The sequence below is a fragment of the Bidens hawaiensis genome, unplaced genomic scaffold (genome assembly GCF_021521415.1).
Source record: "Bidens hawaiensis isolate Kalapana, Puna unplaced genomic scaffold, B.hawaiensis_p1.1 tig00030246_1, whole genome shotgun sequence".
In the NCBI taxonomy this organism is placed as follows: Eukaryota; Viridiplantae; Streptophyta; class Magnoliopsida; order Asterales; family Asteraceae; genus Bidens; species Bidens hawaiensis.
In genome coordinates, this window is record NW_027495038.1 from 50,018 (window position 1) to 63,710 (window position 13,693).

The following is a 13,693-nucleotide window of genomic DNA, read 5'->3' on the forward strand; positions in this document are numbered from 1 at the left end:
TTTTGTTTCTAGTTGTGGGTATTTTAGGGTAAGGTGCATCACGTCATCATGTTTTCGGACGGAAGGGTGATATATTTGTTAGGGTGATCTAAGTGCCTGAGCCTTTAGTGTTAAAAAAAAGAAAGAGTTTCAAACATGCTATCAGTAATTAGGATGTTCTCTATGATGAGGGGCATCAAAGAAAGAGTTTCAAACATGCTATCAGTTTCGACCTTTTCGGCAGTTTTTTGACAGCCAACCTTCTTTTTATGACTTCGTTTAGGACGAACCTACGGTTCTGGTACTTGGGTTTCGGGTATTTGGGATTTGAGTGTTTGGGTTTCGGGTATTCGCAAAGGCATAAATGGCATTGGCGGTGGAAAGAACATATCGGGGGTAAATGGTTGCATATGTGGATGCTTTACGGTTCGATGTTGGTTAGCAAAGAAAGGGTGATGTGGGGAGATCAAACATTTACCAAATAATGAAGACATAGGTTATGGAATTACAATAATTTATAATTAATATTTCATGTCTTTTGGTTTAATTATTAGAAGCCCAATAGTTTTCTATTTCTTTTAAATAGTTGAGATTTTGTGATGTAAAGAAAGAAGTTTTGGAAAATATAAAAAATCATTTCATCTCTATCACAGTGTGTGTTAGTGTGCGAAGGACCTGATTGTCGGTATTCTTTATGAATCAACGATAGTTGGAAGAATTGATCCTGGTATTCGTGTGAATCAACATGTTCAATTATTTATCTTATTTACGATCTACGTCTTTTTTGAGAGTTTTGGGAAGTACTTCATGGGTATTCTTAGAATCAACGTGTTTGACTTCCAAACTTTATCACCACGCTGCATCAGTTGGTATCAAAGCCGAATTCCTGGCTCAATATGGCTTGGGAAGGGAACAATATCTATGATTCATGGCCCGTGTTTGATGAATACGAGGACGAGGAATGGTATGGTTGGGCAACCGGTGATGTTCTTGAAAGTTTAAAAAGAAAACATGAGTGGTCTACAATTTATTCAGGTATTTTTGATGAAATTTTAAGGGATGGTACGGTAGAAAATGGTGGTGATATTGTGGTTAATGGTGATTCGAATTTGTCTTCCATATACATGGTATCTCCCACTATTTTGAAACTTCATATTAATGAGTTAAATAAAGATGCAAATTTTAAGAAATTGCCTACCGTAATTATCAACTATTACCCACATTCGAAGGTCAAAGAAAAATATTTTATGTTTGAGCTTGATATGGTGGGCCCCAAAGTGAATGATGATTACATGAATATAAAAGAATTGCATGAAGTGGTAATTATTTGTGATGAGCCCTTACACGTAACTCCTAAAGGTGAAGGTGGAGTGATAGTATTTAGTATGAATCAGATGAATGGTCCCTTTGACCCAGGTGGCTACGGTTTAAAGACAAAAACTCGAGGGCGAGTTTTTTTCAAAGGTGGAGAGAATGATGTGGGGAGATCAAAAGTTTACCAATTAATGACGACATGAGTTATGGAATTACAAGAGTTTATAATTAATATTTCATGTCTTTTGGTTTAATTATTAGAAGCCCAATAGTTTTCTATTTCTTTTAAATAGTTGAGATTTTGTGATGTAAAGAAAGAAGTTTTGGAAAATATAAAAAATCATTTCCTCTCTATCACAGTGTGTGTTAGTGTGCGAAGGACTTGATTGTTGGTATTCTTTATGAATCAACGATAGTTGGAAGAATTGATCCTGGTATTCGTGTGAATCAACAGGTTCAATTATTTATCTTATTTACGATCTACGTCTTTTTTTGAGAGTTTTGGGAAGTACTTCACGGGTATTCTTAGAATCAACGTGTTTGACTTCCAAACCTTATCACCACGCTGCATCAAAGGGTTATTAGGGTCATTTTTACTTAAGAGAAAATTAGCCCACCGCCTTTGAGCTGGATCCCATGGGTTCGGGTTGGGGTTCGGGTTTGAGCTCGCACTTGTGTTCGAGTTTTGGTTTGGGTTTGTGCTCGGATTTATGGTTGTGGAAATTTGGTATTTGTAGAGTAAAATGATGGTTGAATTTGGGATTTGTAGAGTAAAGTTTGAGACTTGTTTGAGTAAAAAATGAAAAATGGTTTGAATTTATATAGAATATGGTTAAATTGATTTTTTTAATAACGGTAATATGACCGTTGATATGAGGAGGGCCCACCAAAAACACCAAAGTCGCCTGGCGTTCCAAGCGCCCACCCCCCCCCCCCCCCCGCCAAATCCGCCCCTTGGCGGCGTTCCACGCCCATGTTGCCCCAATTCAGGTCGCTCCCACAGCGCCCTTAGCGTACCGTCATATAACAAAAGTTCGAAGTTGCCATTAATCAATGAAAAACGTTAGTTAACCTGGTGATGGTATGTGTAACTAGGTGACGTGTAGGAAATGACCATGTGTCAACCTAAAATAATCTTTTATTAGGCTATATGTAGTGTAGGGGTTACAAAATGTGATGATTTATGTCATGTGGCACCAGTTAGCAAATGATGAGTTTTTGTTTTAAGGGCGTAATTGTGTTGTACCCATTATATATATATATATGTGTGTGTGTGTGTGTGTGTCTGTGTGGATGTCTCTTGGGAGCACTAACCCCAAGGAGCCGAGAAGGGATGCGCGGAGTCTTATTAGGTTCAAACGCCCCCTTAACTGAATCATAGCCGTTTCGTCTGTAGACGCCAAATTTGCACCTCTCCGAACGTGGGGGGAAATCCTCCAGGCCTAAACCTCCTAGCACTGGGGCGATCGAAGCATGCTAGCTCTTAACCTACAATTTCTATGATCACTTAATTATTTCTCATTTGAACCTCTTTTTGTGCTTTCTCTCTTTTGTCATGTGCTATCTCTCTTCTATCATGTTAGTCACTAATTGACACTTAAAAGTACAAATCGATTGATCGATCTTTTGAGTTATTATATATATATATATATATCAACATAACATATTATAATAATAATATTTCCAAACACAACCCATGGACAAGAATTTGTCATCCACCCCCTCCCCCCCCCCCCCCTTCACATTTTGCCCTTATTATAGCCCCGGGGGTTGTGTTCCCCTCCGCTTGTCTCCCCAAATCTCATTTTGTCGCCCTTTTTCTCGACCCACTACACATACCCATAGGTAGAGAGATTTGACTTGTTTAAAGAATAACAAACCAATTTCATTAAAAGATTTCATAAGTATTGTTAGGCCACGATTTTTATACTGAGGATCATTTATCCTTAACTGTCTTATGGATAGTTTATCCTTGAAATATATGTCAGGATATAAAGGATCGACGATCCTCGGTATTGCTTGTTTACTAATGATTGCATTTAGTATGGTGATGTGTTAGACAGGTGTATCAACTTGGAGACGCATTTGCATCAATTATCCACATGGAACACCCTATAGCTGGAACATGGATCTAGGATCCTAATTCAACACAGCTGGTTATGGAAGAACTCTCTAGAAGATCTAAGTTTAAATATCACCAACGGCTGTGTGACTCGTTCTTCCGCTTATCTCGCTACTGAACGACTATACGCACGTGGTCAAAGTCATGGAGCGGCTAGTGGAGGACTTCCGTGTAATTAGGAGATATTGTTATTATTTTTATATTATTTAAACGGGTAATGATCGACTAGGAAGAACACTTGTATTCTCACACATACTAGAGCAGATTCAATAATTCTCTCTATACACTAGCTTACATTGTAATTTCGATCATATACTCCACAAACATTTGTAACCACTTTTCGTTGATTAATAAACTTGACGGTGATAGTTTTCACCGTCCGGGGGTTTTTTGTGCCGGAGACCGAGATAACCATATACTCGTCGACCAAAGGTTATCTTATTGATTATTGACTAAGATACTTCGACCAAAGATTATCCTATAAATCCTTGACCGGAGCTATTTTACCAACGATTACCTTGATAAGTTTTGACTAAAGTAAGACTATCTTGGTTAAGGGTTTTTTCCCTCGTGATCAAATCATCGTGTTCATCAATATCATGCTCATACATTAGTCATTATTGTGTTAGCACCTTACCTCACATTTACAAATTTGGATACTTGATCCTTAGCAGATTTTTATCCAAAACAATTTGGCGCCCACCGTGGGGCAATTGGTGCTATAATCCATATTATTTTCATCAAGTTTCATTTTTCCATACCCTGAACACTCACAATGGCCTCTCAATCTACCTCTGATTCGTCAACCATGCCCTCATCAATTCCTATCTCATCGAGGACCTTGCCACCAATGCCTCCGCCAATCACGGCAGCACAACGAACTACTACTACTGGAAGCAGAACGCAACTACCAATCTTCCAGAGCTCAAAAACCACTGCTGCTATCCCGGCGGTTAGTACTAATAGTGATGTTTCGTCTATGTTTTCGCAGGTTAAAGCATATATGGAGAAACAGAACAAGACTAACCAGAGGATCCTTCGTGAGATAGAAGATCTCAGGAATAACAAGAGGCCAGCAGAAGATATCACTCCCCTAGTGCCCAGGATGCTGGATTTCACAAGTCCGGGATCCTTGGCTCAGCCTTCGCAAGGATCTTCACTGTTTCAGCCAGGATCCTCTATCCTGCAACCAGAGTCCATGGGTCAACCGGCTCATGGATCCTTAATGTTTCAGCCAGGATCCTCTATCCTGCAACCAGGGTCCATGGGTCAACCGGCTCAGGGATCCTCAATGTTTCAGCCAGGATCCTCTATCCTGCAACCAGGGTCCATGGGTCAACCGGCTCAGGGATCCTCAATGTTTCAGCTAGGATCCTCTATCCTGCGGTCAGCAGGCTCAAGGATCCTCACTCTTTCAGTCAGGATCACATATCCTTCAACAAGGGTCCGTGGGTCTACAGGCTCAAGGATCCTCGCAATCTCAGCAGGGGTCATCAATGATACCGCCGGGATCATCTGGGTGGTATGCTCAAGGCTCCTATGGTTACCAACCTCAAGGATCCTTTGTTCAGGATCAAGGATCTTCAAGAATGCAGCATATACAGTCTTCCGAAGTCCATGTTGGAGACATAATTCCCATGCAAACCATAGTTTCAGGAGGACCCACTCCTATTTTCGGCTCCTCTTTTCCAAGATAGTCGTCTGGAGTACCAAACACCACCCAGCAGAGAGGTAACTGGTACGATCCTATATCTTTAGATACTAACCATGTTCCCATGCAGGATTCAGGCATCAACCAGGCCATGGCTAGGGAATTACAAAAGTTAAAGGATATGATATCCAGTGTCCCGGGAGTTATACGTCCAATTCCTGAGATACCAGAGGGGAGTCACAAGTTATCCAGATTCGCTTCGCCCATATGTGATGTTGAAATTCCGAAGCGATTCCAAACTCCCAACATGAAGACATATGATGGGAGCACCGACCCTGAGGAACATGTTGCCCAATATAGGGAAAGGATGGAAATTAATCCAATTCCTGAAAGACTAAAGGAGGCTTGCTTTTGTAAAGGATATGGAGCCACGCTAACAGGAGCTGCACTGAAATGGCTACTAAGTCTTCCACCTTTTTCGGTTACATATTTCTCTCATTTAGTCAATTTGTTTAACACTGAATTTTCCTGTAGTCGGAAATTTGAGAGGTTAACTAGTGATTTATATCGCGTTATCCAACCTAGTGATGAATCCCTTAGGGATTTCGTTACAAGGTTCGGTAAGGAAGCTCTAGAAATCCCAAACCTTGATATGACTACTGCTGTTGAAGCATTCAAGATAGGAATTCAAAAGAGCTCCCCTTTTTATGATGATTTAGTAATAACTCCATGCAGGACATTAGATGAAGTCAGAAACAGGGCATTAAGGTACATCCGCTTGGAAGAAGATAAAAAGATCCAGGATCGTCTCGGGGGACAAACAAAACAAGAAACACCCGAGAAGAATAAAGGATCCTGGAATAGGTACAACAATACAAAGCCATACGCCAAGTTCAACAATCAGAACGTGCGGGCAGTTGAAGAAGGAGATGACGATGAAGATTACCCTTGCATCTCCGACTATTGTTTCTCTGTAGATACTCATGGCTTGATTTGTGCCATGAAGGATCTGGGAGAAAAAGCAAGGTGGCCCCGGAAGAATGAGAAGGTCGTCGGCTTCAAGGACAAGTCTAAGTGGTGTGCCTTCCATGAAGATTTTGGCCATGCGACAGACGAGTGCATTGGCTTGAGGAAAGAAATTGGGTACCTCCTGAGCAAGGGCCACTTTAAAGAACTCTTGGGAAGGAAGAAATCCAAAACCCAAGATCCTGAAGACCTCCCACAGAAAGCAACACCACCACCACCAGATGCACATGTGATCAACTTCGTCTCCAAGGACTATGAATTATTTCGAGATTCTTGTACCATAGAAGAAAATCCCGTAGAAGAATTCGAATTGGATGATGAGAGAAGACCGCTCATCCCCACTACTCGGGTGACTGATCAGAGAATCTTTTTTAACTCAAGGATCTAGGATCCTCAGCAGAACAAGTCCGATGTGCCAGCAGTTAATTTTATCTCAGGAGGTTCAGACATATGTGGAACTTCTTTCTCTGCAGCAAAAAGATTAGCCAAGGAGATCAAGATGGACAACGGAGATCATCCAATAGTCGCAACCACATTAACAACCGACAAGAGAATCTTCTACGATGAGGAAGACAAGCTGAACATCCAAGATCCTCACTGACGTGAGGTCGAAGACTCACTCAAAAATAAACCGAATACAACTAGTTAGATAGCGGTAAGAGGGTATCGAACACAGTGAGTTTGTGGAAATTATGTTACCAAGTAGTTTTGTTATTTATCTAAATTAAACTAAGCATAATAGTTACTCTATATTAAACTAAGTGCGAAAGTAAATTCAATGAATTGGCTGTTTGGTTTTGATTAACAAAAAGAACTAAAGCAACAAACGATTTTTAAACAATATAAGAAACAATGCTCTCTCCCGATTTCAGGTTCCCAATGTTGATAAAGTTAATGTTTACTTGTGGGATGAACTACACAAATATTGTTCATGAAAATGCGTTTGGATGTGATAAAAGAGGACTAAGTACTTGGATTATAAAAACGCAAGGTTGTCTCTCAATAATCAGTTTAGTATTGTTAACCCTAATTCTCTTCTACTAAATCTCGATTGCCTATGGCACCAGGAACGGATAGTCAAAAACATGAATTTATACCATACAAACAGATACAAACAAACTCACAATCATCATAGCAACATAATCATAAGATCAAAATACTATCCCACAAATAACATAAACGATTAACAAATATCTAATTGAAAACCTTACAATTCGGGAGAGAACACAAAGGGTACTAGCCACACATAGTTTGATTCATCATCACCTCAATTAGGGTAATCATACAAGTCACAAACCCAATCGAATGATAAAAATCACTTGCACTCAAAAATCCGTCCCTAGGTTGTTTAGAATTAAAAGATATGTGAAAAGACACCAAAAAACATAATATAAACAAGTATTTTCGGTATTAACAGCTTCGCACCGTGGCCCAACAGCTAAGCAAACTATAGCATAGCAACTACAGCAACATCCTAGGGACGTGCTGGAAGCTCGGGAGAAAGACCTCAAAGAAGTATCATTGAACCCCGAAGATCCAAGGATAAAAGTGTTCCTAGGATCCAGTATCCCCAGCAAAATAGAGGAGGATATAATATCCTTCCTAGCGCGAAGGAGATCAACTTTTGCCTTCAAACACTCAGACATGACAGGTATTTCGAAAGAGGTAATTACTCATAAACTCGGCCTTGATTTATCTGTTAAACCCGTCCATCATAAGCGAAGAAAATTCGCTCCTGAGAGGAACAAGATCATACAAGAAGAAGTTGAAAAACTTCTTAAGGCCGGTAAGATCAGAGAGGTTCAGTATCCTCGATGGCTAGCTAATGTGGTCGTTGTTTCAAAAAAGAATGGAAAGTGGAGGGTATGTGTCGATTTCACAGATTTAAATAAGGCATGTTCCAAGGATCCTTTCCCGTTACCACATATAGATGCCATGGTGGACGCGACGGCTGGACATGAAATGCTCACCTTTATGGATGCTTCCTCTGGATTCCAACAAATTCAGATGGAACCATCTGATCAAGAGCACACAGCGTTCATGACTCCAACCGGCATATATGGTTATACTGCTATGCCGTTCGGACTAAGAAATGCAGGAGAGACGTACCAAAGACTAGTAAACATGATGTTCAAAGACCAATTGGGCAAGACTATTGAGGTATACATAGATGATATGGTGGTAAAGTCGAAGAAGGCAGGGACCACCTTAAAGACCTCGAGGAAGCATTCAATATCCTTGACCAATATAACATGAAGCTAAATCCGTCCAAATGCCACTTCGGTGTTAAGGCTGGAAAGTTTCTGGGATATATGGTCACAAAAAGAAGAATTGAAGCAAGCCCGCAACAGATCGAAGCTATTGTCAATCTCAAATCTCCTGCAAATGCCAAGGATGTCCAGAGACTTACCGGAAGAATAACAGCCTTGAATAGGTTCATCTCAATATCCTCCGAGAAGTGTAAAGACTTCTATGATATCCTTAGAAAGAACAAGAAGTTTGAGTGGGCTGAAAAACATGAAGCTGTTCTCACAGCCTTGAAGGATTACTTATCCTCAGCTCCGTCTCTGATGAAGCCTGTGGATGGAGAATCCTTGTATCTATATCTTGCTGTTTCAGGAAATGCAGTGAGTGCAGTCTTGATAAAGGACCATGAAGGTGAACAACATCCCGTATACTATGTAAGTAAAAGTCTTTTAGATGCGGAGTCCAGGTATTCTCATTTAGAAAAGCTAATTCTTGCACTTATTATGGCTTCTACTAAACTGAGACATTATTTTGAAACTCACCCTATTATTTTGAGAACTAACTATCCTGTAAAGAATGTTCTTAGAAAACCAGAGTTATCAGGTAGAATGGCTAAGTGGGCTGTAAAGTTAAGTGCATATGATATACAATACGAGCCAAGAACAGCGATCAAGTCTCAAGCATTAGCGGACTTTGTGGCTGATTTCACTAGTGATCTACAAAAAGAAGCTGACTTGGAAGTGCAACAACTAGAAAAGACCAAGGAACCTTGGATACTCTTCACTGATGGAGCATCTAACGTGAGAGGAACAGGATTGGGGATCCTATTAAAATCGCCACAGGGGGACATATTACCCCAGTTTATTGCTTGTGAGTTCCAGGCGACAAACAATGAAGCAGAGTACGAAGCTTTAATCGCAGGTTTGCAATTAGCCAAAAACATGAGGATCAGGTATCTTCAAGTTTATGTAGATTCTTTATTGATAACTAACCACTTTAACGGCTTCTACGCTGTTAAAGGTGAGAAACTAATGAAATATTTAGATGTTATGAAGGAATTGTCGAAATCCTTCGAAATATTTAGTATTACACAGGTACCGAGGGAAGAAAACGCTGGGGCAGATGCCTTAGCAAACTTAGCCTCATCTTTGAAGATTCCTGAGGATTTGAAAATCCCAATAATCCACATTCTCACGCCAGCAATAGGAGAACAGGAAATTGGGGAGATAACAAAAGATAAAGAAATCGTGCTCTGGGATCCTTTATCCTCCAATAATAAAGGATCATGGATCCATCCTATCAAGAACTATATTCAGACTGGAGAAATTCCAACCACAAAAAATCCCAAGTCCTTCAAGCTCAAGGTATCCCAATATATTTTATTAGATGATATGGTATATAGAAAATCTCTTGCAGGTCCATATCTGAGATGCATCAAGGATCCTGAGATCCAAGAGGTACTTAAGGATTTTCACGAAGGAGATTGCGGCATCACACAGGTGGAAGAGTGTTATTTTCCAGGATACTCAGAACCGGATACTTCTGGCCAACAATGAAAAAAGATGCAGTGGAGTATTCAAAGAAGTGTTATGCTTGCCAAAGACACACAAACATCCTTCATCAACCAGCGGAACCTCTATATCCTATATCCTCCTCATGGCCTTTTATGAAATGGGGTATGGATATTGTAGGCAAACTACCAAAAGCACCAGGTGGAAAAATCTTTATGCTTGCCATGACTGACTACTTCTCCAAATGGATTGAGACAAAGGCATTTGTACAAGTCCGAGAAAGGGAAGTAATATCTTTTATTAAACGAAATATTATAACTAGATTTGGTATTCCCGCTGAAATTGTTTGTGAAAATGGTTTCCAGTTTATTGGGAAGAGAACTACTAACTTTTGTGACAGTTGGGGCATCAAAATGATTACTTCGACTCCAATTCACCCTCAAGCCAATGGCCAAGTAGAGTCTAGCAACAAGATTATCATCAACAATCTAAAGAAGAAGCTAGGATCCAAGAAGGGAAAATGGGCTGAAGAACTTCTTATGTTCTTTGGGCAGATAGAACTACACCCAAAAATGCGACAGGCCAGACACCCTTCTCCTTGGTGTTCGGAGCAGAAGCAGTAATTCCTATAGAAATGGTGGTCCCTACTGCTAGAACCAGCATCCGTGATCCTGAAGCTAATAGAGAAGTTCTCCTTGAAGACTTGGATACTATAGAAGAACTCAGAGACCTAGCAAAAATCAGAATGGCAGCGTATCAACAAAGGGTAGCTGGGCCATATAACAAAAGTATCAGAATCAGAAGATTTCAAGAAGGAGATCTAGTACTAAGAAAAGCCTTCCAAAACACCACAAATCCGGCTAATGGAAAGTTAGCACCCAAATGGGAAGGACCTTATCAGATTGAGTCTGAAGCAGGAAAGGGGGCATATCATTTTCTCACAATAGAAGGCAACAGGTTGTCCATAACCTAGCCCGAAGCTCTCAAGCGACTGATTTCACACAAGTAGTAGGACCTTCTTTTATAGTGGAGTTAGAATAGGCTCTAGAATAGTCGAATGAATGGTCAGTCTCGCTCTCCACCCTGGATAAAGGTCTATGAGGTGTGGGATGTCTTCCCTGCCTGAGTTAGTGCCAAAAGAATAGTAAGCAATGACCATGTTGCCAGCATGCTATGCGACTAGTCGATTATCTTACTAAGCTAAGAACTGGATCTCCATCCAAGAAAGTTAATAGATCTTTTTTATGGCTTTCAGTGCCCCTAGCACGAGATCATCGAACATGATCTTTGCTTGCTCTGCAGTACGAGCCTCATACAAAGCCGTGCCCCTTTAATATGATGAAGAGGGGCCCCGCCCTCTTTGATTTTCCACACCAATCCTTATTTACTACTACATATTTTTTGGGGTGTATAGCTCAGTTGGTAGAGCATTGGGCTTTTAACCTAATGGTCGCAGGTTCAAGTCCTGCTATACCCAAACCTAACTTGCACTATACTATGAGTAAGGATGCGTAGTAGCGCAAAGAGCACTCTTTGGCCTTTAGATTAGAGGCTCTTCGCCGTCTTTGATTGGAAAGAAACAGATATCTAAAGTGTGCAGTGAGGGATCTTCAAGAGCTTGGAATGCCATTCACCTCAAGAAATATTTTTTCTGATCAGGATCCGTTATCCTGAGAAGATATATTATCCAGTAAAAGGATAAAGGATCCTTAAAGCGGTAACATCTTTCTAATCTATTATTCTATTCGAATTATTATTATTAATTTAAAGATAATATATTCTTAACCTTTTATCTTTTCCAAGTCTTAAATAACCATGCAGGATTGTAACGGGACATTTGATGTTCAAGAGGTTGGCCACCTCTCCGTTGCGTTTAAGGTACTTTATTATTTCCCTTGGCCTTGCCCACGTTTGGATATGACCCCCGATGGTCATATCCCCTAAGGTTTAAAGGTTTTCACCTTTCTCACGATCGCCAGTTGCGCACGCTATCCAACATATAGTTCGGGGCAGCGGGACCAGTACACGCTTAGTGGCTGACAATTTCGTTGTCTCCGGCTATATGGAGGATCCTACGAATTATGGTAGACGTACCATACCTCCGGTTTATAACGTTTTCACCTTATCTCACGTTTGGGCTAAATCCCGGTTCGGGCGAGACCCCAGTTAACATCCGTATCTTTGGGCCAGTCCCCAGTTTGGGCTTGTCCCCAGTTTTTTGGGCTTGTCCCCAGTTTATTTTATGGGCTTGTACCCAGTATGTTGGGCTTGTCCCCAGTTACACGGGCTTGTCCCCAGATTACACGGGCTTGTCCCCAGTTGCACGGGCTTGTCCCTATAATATTTGTTGGGCTTCTCCCCAGTTTAACGAGTTTAACCCCAATTAATAACATGAATTGTTTGCAGCGAATTTTCTAAGTTCTTACTAAAGATCAAGAAACTAAGGATCCCGGATCCTAGAGCTACTCTTGTAAGGAACATTAGGAGTTCGATACTTCTGGTAACCTAGGTCTATTTGGACCTTCTGGTATGATCTTTATTGATTAAATTAAGTTTGATATTTATTATAACTTTGGATATTCTGGCTAGAAAGGCTAATCTTCTAAAAATAGTTATTTAATTACTGAAGTCTTTAACTAATTTCCGGATATTTTATCCTAAAATTTTCCTTATATAAATTTATTGATTACTTAAGGGTATTCTATTCTAAAGTTTTTTTAAAGATCTTATATCCTAAAAATCTAATATTCGAAGATTATTTACCAAACTCTAAACAATGCTTAAACTTATATACAACAAGTTTTTGAAAATAAGTAACAAGCAAATAGTCAAAAGATTTATGTTAATTAAAGTAAATAAGCCACAAGGACTTATCTAAAATTTCTTAATCCGGACTTCACCATACGAAAAGATGGACCATCCATCCGGGTTAAGTAAGAGTTACTAATAGTTCATAAAGTGCAGGAAAATAAAAAAAACAGGGGAAACAAAGGCTTCATCCTCACAAACAGAGGATCCCTCCACCTTTATCACCCCCGCATATTGTCTTAAGGATCATAGATCTTTATCCTAAATACTATTATTTATTACAGACCATAGAAATTGTTCATAAAAACATCAACATCAAATAAAAAAAGTGGGCTCGGGCCTTGTCTTTAATATCCTTCATCGCCCACTTAAGCTGTATCTTCAACTGCAGCATCACCTTCCCCCTTGCCGGCTTCAACCACCTCCTTAACGCCACTGGTCCCAGCCTCGGTGTTCTCAACCATCTCTTCATCATCCTCACCACCAAGGTCGTCAAGTGCAGCCTTCCATTTCTCCACCTCCCAGGCTGACTTGTCGAAAGCAGGATCACCGGACTTCATCGCCATCTTGCTCCGCCCCTGGAATACCGATCTGGCAGCCCACACCTTGGCTTCGTTAGTCGCCTGCTCCACTGCCTCTTGACGTTGGGCCTCGGCTGAGGATACCTGATCCTCCAATTGTTTCTTGAGTTGGATCATAGCCTTATCCTTAGCAACCGCAGCTTTCCCTAACCCGGAGATCTTCTCGCTCATCTGGAGGATAGTCTTTTCATAGTGGTACCTCATAGCAATCACAGCCTACCAACAAATTTCGTGTCAAAATTGGGACAATGCTGAATCCTAAGTTCTTATAGGGAAAAACACGGCACACTTACAGAGCAGACAATGTCACAGTGGGTCTCGGGATCAGAGGGTTTCTTCCTCTTGGAAGCTGCAGATTTGGCCCTCGTAGTGGCGGTCTTGGGCTCGGAGCTTGGGCCAGCCTTTGAACCCTCCTTCTTGACAGCAGGAGAGGTAACCATGCAGTCGATGTCGT

General features: G+C 40.7%; 1 non-coding gene across 1 annotated transcript; it reads left to right on the forward strand.

Moving 5' to 3' along the window:
* Window positions 1-11,254: 11,254 nt before the first annotated feature.
* On the forward strand, window positions 11,255-11,327 carry TRNAK-UUU (transfer RNA lysine (anticodon UUU)). The gene has a single exon. It is a non-coding gene; the product is annotated as a tRNA-Lys (tRNA).
* The last annotated feature ends 2,366 nt before the right edge of the window (window positions 11,328-13,693 follow it).